Source organism: Bidens hawaiensis, unplaced genomic scaffold, assembly GCF_021521415.1.
Source record: "Bidens hawaiensis isolate Kalapana, Puna unplaced genomic scaffold, B.hawaiensis_p1.1 tig00015775_1, whole genome shotgun sequence".
In the NCBI taxonomy this organism is placed as follows: domain Eukaryota; kingdom Viridiplantae; phylum Streptophyta; class Magnoliopsida; order Asterales; family Asteraceae; genus Bidens; species Bidens hawaiensis.
Genome location: NW_027492409.1, coordinates 55,952 through 65,387, shown reverse-complemented (window position 1 = coordinate 65,387; position 9,436 = coordinate 55,952).

Sequence of the window (9,436 nt, the reverse complement as noted above, 5' to 3'; positions counted from 1 at the left end):
ATGACACCACCCCGTGGCCCGTTCGAGATTTTGCCAGTATTGCCAATGGTGATAGTACACGAGCCGGAGGAAAAACTGAATATGGATAGAACCACTGAATCAGATCATAAATTTGGTCATGGAGACTGCTATGCAATATTTTGTGACCCTAAGAAAGAATCAGATCAATAATTATGCCCTGCGACACCCCGTGGCACGTTCGAAATTTTGCCAGTATTGCCAAAGGGGGTAGTACACGAGCCGGAGGAAAAACTGAGCATGGGTCGAACCACTGAATCGGATCATAATTTCGGTCATAGAGACTGCCATGCAATATTTTATGACCTTAAGAACAAATCAGATCAATAATTATGCCCTGACGCGACCCCATGGCCCGTTCTAATATTTGCCAGTATTGCCAAAGGTGGTAGTACACGAGCCGGAGGAAAAACTGAGTATGGGTGGAACCACTGAATCAGATCATAACTTTGGTCATGGAGACTTCCATACATTATTTTGTGACCCTAAGAAAGAATCAGATCAATAATTATGCCCTGACGCCATCCCGTGGCCCGTTCGAAGTTTTGCCCGTATTTCCAAATGGGGTAGTACACGAGCCGGAGGAAAAACTGAGCATGGGTGGAACCACTGAATCGGATCATTAATTCGGTCATGGAGACTGCCATACAAAATTTTGTGAACCTAAGAAAGAATCGGATCAATATTTATGCCCTGACGCGACGCCGTGGCCCGTTCGAAATTAATGCCAAAGGTGGTAGTACACGAGCCGGAGGAAAAACTGAGTATGGGTGGAACCACTGAATCGGATCTTAAATTCGGTCATGGAGACTGCCATACAATATTTTATGACCCCAAGAAAGAATCGGATCAATAATTATGCCCTGACGCCACCCCGTGGCACGTTCGAAATTTTGCCAGTATTGCCAAAGGCGGTAGTACACGAGCCGGAGGAAAAACTGAGCATGGGTGGAACCACTGAATCGGATAATAAATCGGTCATGCATACTGCCATACAATATTTTATGACCCTAAGACAGAATCGGATCAATAATTATGCCCTGACGCCACCCCGTGGCCCGTTCGAAATTTTGCCAGTATTGCCAAAGGTGGTAGTACACGAGCCGTAGGAAAAACTGAGTATTGGTGGAACCACTGAATCGGATCATAAATTCGGTCATAGAGACTGCCATGCAATATTTTATGACCCTAAGAAAAAATCAGATCAATAATTATGCCCTGACCCGACCCCGTGGCACGTTCTAAATTTTGCCAGAATTGCCAAAGGTGGTAGTACACGAGCCGGAGGAAAAACTGAGTATGGGTGGAACCACTGAATCGGATCATAAATTCGGTCATGGAGACTGCCATACAATATTTTGTGACCCTATGAAAGAATCGGATCAATAATTATGCCCTGACGACACCCCGAGGCACGTTCGAAATTTTGCCAGTATTGTCAAAGGGGGTAGTACACGAGCCAGAGGAAAAACTGAGCATGGGTGGAACCACTGAATCGGATCATAACTTCAGTCATAGAGACTGCCATGCAATATTTTATGACCTTAAGAACAAATCAGATCAATAATTATGCCCTGACGCGACCCCATGGCCGTTCGAAATTTTGACAGTATTGCCAAAGACTGTAGTACACGAGCCGGAGGAAAAACTGAGTATGGGTGGAACCAATGAATCGGATCATAAATTCGGTCATGTAGACTGCCATACAAAATTTTGTGACCCTAAGAAAGAATCGGATTAATAATTATGCCATGACACCACCCCATGGCCCGTCCGAGATTTTGCCAGTATTGCCAAAGGAGATAGTACACGAGCCGGAGGAAAAACTGAATATGGAAAGAACCACTGAAACAGATCATAAATTTGGTCATGGAGACTACTATGCAATATTTTGTGACCCTAACAAAGAATCAGATCAATAATTATGCCCTGCGACACCCCGTGGCACGTTCGAAATTTTGCCAGTATTGCCAAAGGGGTTGGTACACGAGCCGGAGGAAAAACTGAGTATGGGTGGAACCACTGAATCGGATCATAAATTCGGTCATGGAGACTGCCATACAATATTTTGTGACCCTATGAAAGAATCGGATCAATAATTATGCCCTGACGACACCCCGAGGCACGTTCGAAATTTTGCCAGTATTGTCAAAGGAGGTAGTACACGAGCCAGAGGAAAAACTGAGCATGGGTGGAACCACTGAATCGGATCATAACTTCAGTCATAGAGACTGCCATGCAATATTTTATGACCTTAAGAACAAATCAGATCAATAATTATGCCCTGACGCGACCCCATGGCCGTTCGAAATTTTGACAGTATTGCCAAAGACTGTAGTACACGAGCCGGAGGAAAAACTGAGTATGGGTGGAACCAATGAATCGGATCATAAATTCGGTCATGTAGACTGCCATACAGAATTTTGTGACCCTAAGAAAGAATCGGATTAATAATTATGCCATGACACCACCCCGTGGCCCGTTCGAGGTTTTGCCAGTATTGCCAAAGGTGATAGTACACGAGCCGGAGGAAAAACTGAATATGGATAGAACCACTGAATCAGATCATAAATTTGGTCATGGAGACTGCTATTCAATATTTTGTGACCCTAAGAAAGAATCAGATCAATAATTTTGCCCTGCGACACCCCGTGGCACGTTCGAAATTTTGCCAGTATTGCCAAAGGGGGTTGTACACGAGCCGGAGGAAAAACTGAGCATGGGTCGAACCACTGAATCGGATCATAATTTCGGTCATAGAGACTGCCATGCAATATTTTATGACCTTAAGAACAAATCAGATCAATAATTATGCCCTGACGCGACCCCATGGCCCGTTCTAATATTTGCCAGTATTGCCAAAGGTGGTAGTACACGAGCCGGAGGAAAAACTGAGTATGGGTGGAACCACTGAATCAGATCATAACTTTGGTCATGGAGACTTCCATACATTATTTTGTGACCCTAAGAAAGAATCAGATCAATAATTATGCCCTGACGCCATCCCGTGGCCCGTTCGAAGTTTTGCCCGTATTTCCAAATGGGGTAGTACACGAGCCGGAGGAAAAACTGAGCATGGGTGGAACCACTGAATCGGATCATTAATTCGGTCATGGAGACTGCCATACAAAATTTTGTGACCCTAAGAAAGAATCGGATCAATATTTATGCCCTGACGCGACGCCGTGGCCCGTTCGAAATTAATGCCAAAGGTGGTAGTACACGAGCCGGAGGAAAAACTGAGTATGGGTGGAACCACTGAATCGGTTCTTAAATTCGGTCATGGAGACTGCCATACAATATTTTATGACCCTAAGAAAGAATCGGATCAATAATTATGCCCTGACGCCACCCCGTGGCACGTTCGAAATTTTGCCAGTATTGCCAAAGGCGGTTACACGAGCCGGAAGAAAAACTGAGCATGGGTGGAACCAGTGAATCGGATAATAAATCGGTCATGCATACTGCCATACAATATTTTATGACCCTAAGACAGAATCGGATCAATAATTATGCCCTGACGCCACCCCGTGGCCCGTTCGAAATTTTGCCAGTATTGCCAAAGGTGGTAGTACACGAGCCGTAGGAAAAACTGAGTATTGGTGGAACCACTGAATCGGATCATAAATTCGGTCATAGAGACTGCCATGCAATATTTTATGACCCTAAGAAAAAATCAGATCAATAATTATGCCCTGACGCGACCCCGTGGCACGTTCTAAATTTTGCCAGAATTGCCAAAGGTGGTAGTACACGAGCCGGAGGAAAAACTGAGTATGGGTGGAACCACTGAATCGGATCATAAATTCGGTCATGGAGACTGCCATACAATATTTTGTGACCCTATGAAAGAATCGGATCAATAATTATGCCCTGACGACACCCCGAGGCACGTTCGAAATTTTGCCAGTATTGTCAAAGGGGGTAGTACACGAGCCAGAGGAAAAACTGAGCATGGGTGGAACCACTGAATCAGATCATAACTTCAGTCATAGAGACTGCCATGCAATATTTTATGACCTTAAGAACAAATCAGATCAATAATTATGCCCTGACGCGACCCCATGGCCGTTCGAAATTTTGACAGTATTGCCAAAGACTGTAGTACACGAGCCGGAGGAAAAACTGAGTATGGGTGGAACCAATGAATCGGATCATAAATTCGGTCATGTAGACTGCCATACAAAATTTTGTGACCCTAAGAAAGAATCGGATTAATAATTATGCCATGACACCACCCCGTGGCCCGTTCGAGATTTTGCCAGTATTGCCAAAGGAGATAGTACACGAGCCGGAGGAAAAACTGAATATGGAAAGAACCACTGAATTAGATCATAAATTTGGTCATGGAGACTGCTATGCAATATTTTGTGACCCTAACAAAGAATCAGATCAATAATTATGCCCTGCGACACCCCGTGGCACGTTCGAAATTTTGCCAGTATTGCCAAAGGGGGTGGTACACGAGCCGGAGGAAAAACTGAGCATGGGTCGAACCACTGAATCGGATCATAATTTCGGTCATAGAGACTGCCATGCAATATTTTATGACCTTAAGAACAAATCAGATCAATAATTATGCCCTGACGCGACCCCATGGCCCGTTCTAATATTTGCCAGTATTGCCAAAGGTGGTAGCACACGAGCCGGAGGAAAAACTGAGTATGGGTGGAACCACTGAATCAGATCATAAATTTGGTCATGGAGACTTCCATACATTATTTTGTGACCCTAAGAAAGAATCAGATCAATAATTATGCCCTGACGCCATCCCGTGGCACGTTCGAAGTTTTGCCCGTATTTCCAAATAGGGTAGTACACGAGTCGGAGGAAAAACTGAGCATGGGTGGAACCACTGAATCGGATCATTAATTCGGTCATGGAGACTGCCATACAAAATTTAGTGACCCTAAGAAAGAATCGGATCAATATTTATGCCCTGACGCGACGCCGTGGCCCGTTCCAAATTATTGCCAAAGGTGGTAGTACACGAGCCGGAGGAAAAACTGAGTATGGGTGGAACCACTGAATCGTATCATAAATTCGGTCATGGAGACTGCCATACAATATTTTGTGACCCTAAGAAATAATCGGATCAATAATTCTGCCCTGACGACACCCCGTGGCACGTTCGAAATTTTGCCAGTATTGCCAAAGGGGGTAGTACATGAGCCGGAGGAAAAACTGAGCATGGGTTGAACCACTGAATCGGATCATAACTTCGGTCATAGAGACTGCCATGCAATATTTTATGACCTTAAGAACAAATCAGATCAATAATTATGCCCTGACGCGACCCCATGGCTCGTTCGAAATTTTGCCAGTATTGCCAAAGGTGGTAGTACACGAGCTGGAGGAAAAACTGAGTATGGGTGGAACCACTGAATCAGATCATAAATTTGGTCATGGAGACTTCCATACATTATTTTGTGACCTTAAGAAAGAATCGGATCAATAACTATGCCCTGACGCCATTCCGTGGCCCGTTCGATGTTTTGCCAGTATTTCCAAATGGGGTAGTACACGAGCCGGAGGAAAAACTGAGCATGGGTTGAACCACTGAATCGGATCATAAATTCGGTCATGGAGACTGCCATACAAAATTTTGTGACCCTAATAAAGAATCGGATCAATAATTATGCCCTGACGCGACGCCGTGGTCCGTTCGAAATTTTGCCAGTATTGCCAAAGGTGGTAGTACACGAGCCGGAGGAAAAACTGAGTATTGCTGGAACCATTGAATCGGATCTTATATTCGGTCATGGAGACAGCCATACAATATTTTATGACCCTAAGAAAGAATCGGATCAACAATTATGCCCTGATGCCACCCCGTGACACGTTCGAAATTTTGCCAGTATTACCAAAGGGGGTAGTACACGAGCCGGAGGAAAAACTGAGCATGGGTGGAACCACTGAATCGGATAATAAATCGGTCATGCAGACTGCCATACAATATTTTATGACCCTAAGAAAAAATCGGTTCAATAATTATGCCTTGACGCCACCCCCGTGGCCCGTTCGAAATTTTGCCAGTATTGTTAAAGGTGGAAGTACACGAGTCGAAGGAAAAATTGAGTATGGGTGGAACCACTGAATCGGATAATTAATTCGGTCATTGAAACTGCCATACAATATTTTGTGACCTTAAGAAAGAATCGGATCAATAATTATGCCATGACGCCACCCCGTGGCCCGTTCGAAATTTTTGCTAGTATTGCCAAAGAAGATAGTACACGAGCCGGAAGAAAAACTGAGTATGGATAGAACCACTGAATCGGATCATAATATTGGCCATGGAGACTGCCATGCAATATTTTGTGACCCTAAGAAAGAATCGGATCAATAATTATGCCCTGACGCGACCTCGTGGCCCTTTCGAAATTTTCCCAGTATTGCCAATGGTGGTAGTACACGAGTCGGAGGAAAAACTGAGTATGGGTGGAACCACTGAATTGGATCATAAATTCGATCATGGAGACTGCCATGCAATATTTTATGACCCAAAGAAAAAATCAGATCAATAATTATGCCTTGACGCGACCCATTGGCACGTTCGAAATTTTGCCATAATTGCCAAAGGTGGTAGTACACGAGCCAGAGGAAAAACTGAGTATGGGTGTAACCACTGAATCGTATCATAAATTCGGTCATGGAGACTGCCTTACAATATTTTGTGACCCTATGAAAGAATCGGATCAATAATTATGCCCTGACGACACCCCGAGGCACGTTCGAAATTTTGCCAGTATTGCCAAAGGTGGTAGTACACGAACCAGAGGAAAAACTGAGTATGGGTGGAACCACTAAATTAGATCATAAATTTGGTCATGGAGACTGTCATACATTATTTTGTGACCCTAAGAAAGAATCGGATCAATAATTATGCCCTGACGCCATCACGTGGCCCGTTCGAAGTTTTGCCAGTATTGCCAAAGGAGGTAGTACACGAGCCGGAGGAAAAACTGTGCATGGGTGGAACTACCGAATCGGATCATAAATTCGGTCATGGAGACTGCCATACAATATTTTGTGACCCTAAGAAAGAATCGGATCAATAATTATGCCCTAACGCGACCGCGTGGCACGTTCGAAATTTTGCCAGTATTGCCAAAGGTGGTACGAGCCGGAAGAAAAACTGAGTGTGGGTGGAACCACTGAATCGGATAATAAATTCGGTCTTGGAAACTGCCAAACAATATTTTGTGACCCTAAGAAAGAATCGGAATAATAATTATGCCATGAAGCCACCCCGTGGCCCGTTCGAAATTTTGCCAGTATTGCCAAAGGAGATAGTACACGAGCCGGAGGAAAAACTGAGCATGGGTTGAACCACTAAATCGGATCATAAATTGGTCATGGAGACTGCCATACAAAATTTTGTGACCCTAAGAAAGAATCGGATCAATATTTATGCCCTGACGCGACGCCGTGGCCCGTTCGAAATTTAGCCAGTATTGCCAAAGGTGGTAGTACACGAGTCGGAGGAGAAACTGAGTATGGGTGGAACCACTGAATCGGATCATAAATTCGATCATGGAGACTGCCATGCAATATTTTATGACCCTAAGAAAAAATCAGATCAATAATTATGCCCTGACGCGACCCCGTGGCACGTTCGAAATTTTGCCAGAATTGCCAAAGGTGGTAGTACACGATCCAGAGGAAAAACTGAGTATGGGTGGAACCACTAAATCGTATCATAAATTCGGTCATGGAGACTGCCATACAATATTTTCTGACCCTATGAAAGAATCGGATCAATAATTATGCCCTGACGACACCCCGAAGCACGTTCGAAATTTTGCCTGTATTGCCAAATGGGGTAGTACACGAGCCAGAGGAAAAACTGAGCATGGGTGGAACCACTGAATCGGATCATAACTTCGGTCATAGAGACTGCCATGCAATATTTTATGACCTTAAGAACAAATCAGATCAATAATTAAGCCCTGACGCGACCCCATGGCCCGTTCGAAATTTTGCCAGTATTGCCAAAGACGGTAGTACATGAGCCGGAGGAAAAACTGAGTATGGGTGGAACCACTGAATCGGATCATAAATTCGGTCATGGAGACTACCATACAATATTTTGTGACCCAAAGAATGAATCAGATCAATAATTATGCCCTGACGCCACCACGTGGCCCGTTCGAAAATTTGCAACTATTGCCAAAGGGGGTAGTACACGAGCCGGAGGAAAAACTGAGAATGGGTGGAACCACTGAATTGAATCATAAATTCGGTCATGGAGACTGCCATTCAATATTTTATGACCCTAAGAAAAATTCAAATCAATAATTATGCCCCAACGCCCGTGGCAAGTTCGAAATTTTGCCAGTATTGCCAAAGGTGGTAGTACACGAGCCGGAAGAAAAACTGAGTATGGGTGGAACCACTGAATCGAATCATAAATTCGGTCATGGAGACTGCGATGCAATATTTTATGACCCTAAGAAAAAATCGGATCAATAATTATGCCCCGACGCGACCCCGTGGCACGTTCGAAATTTTGCGAGTATTGCCAAAGGTGGTAGTACACGAACCGGAGGAAAAACTGAGTATGGGTGGAACCACTAAATTAGATCATAAGTTTGGTCATGGAGACTGTCATACATTATTTTGTGACCCTAAGAAAGAATCAGATCAATAATTATGCCCTGACACCATCCCGTGGCCCGTTCGAAATTTTGCTAGTATTGCCAAAGGGGGTACACGAGCCGGAGGAAAAACTGAGCATGGGTGGAACCACTGAATCAGATCATAAATTCGGTCATGCAGTATGCCATAAAATATTTTATGACCCTAAGAAAGAATCGGATCAATAATTATGCCCTGACGCTACCCAGTGGCACGTTCGAAATTTTGTCAGTATTGCCAAAGGGGGTAGTACATGAGGCGGAGGAAAAACTGAGCTTGGGTGGAACCACTGAATCGGATCAAAAATTTGGTCATAGAGACTGCCATGCAATATTTTATGACCTTAAGGAAAAATCGGATCAATAATTATGCCCTGACACCACCACGTGGCCTGTTCGAAATTTTGCCAATATTGCCAAAGGGAGTAGTACACGAGCCGGAGGAAAAACTGAGTATGGGTGGAACCACTGAATCGGATCATAAATTCGGTCATGGAGATTTTCATACAATATTTTGTGACCCTAAGAATGAATCGGATCAATAATTATGCCCTGACGCCACCACGTTGCCCGTTCGAAATTTCACAACTATTGCCAAAGGCGGTAGTACACGAGCCGGAGGAAAAACTAAGAACGGGTGGAGCCACTGAATCGAATGATAAATTCGGTCAAAGAGACTGCCATACAATATTTTATGACCCTAATAAAAAATCGGATCAATAATTATGCCCTGACGCGACTCCGTGGCCCGTTCGAAATTTTGCTTGTATTGCCAAAGG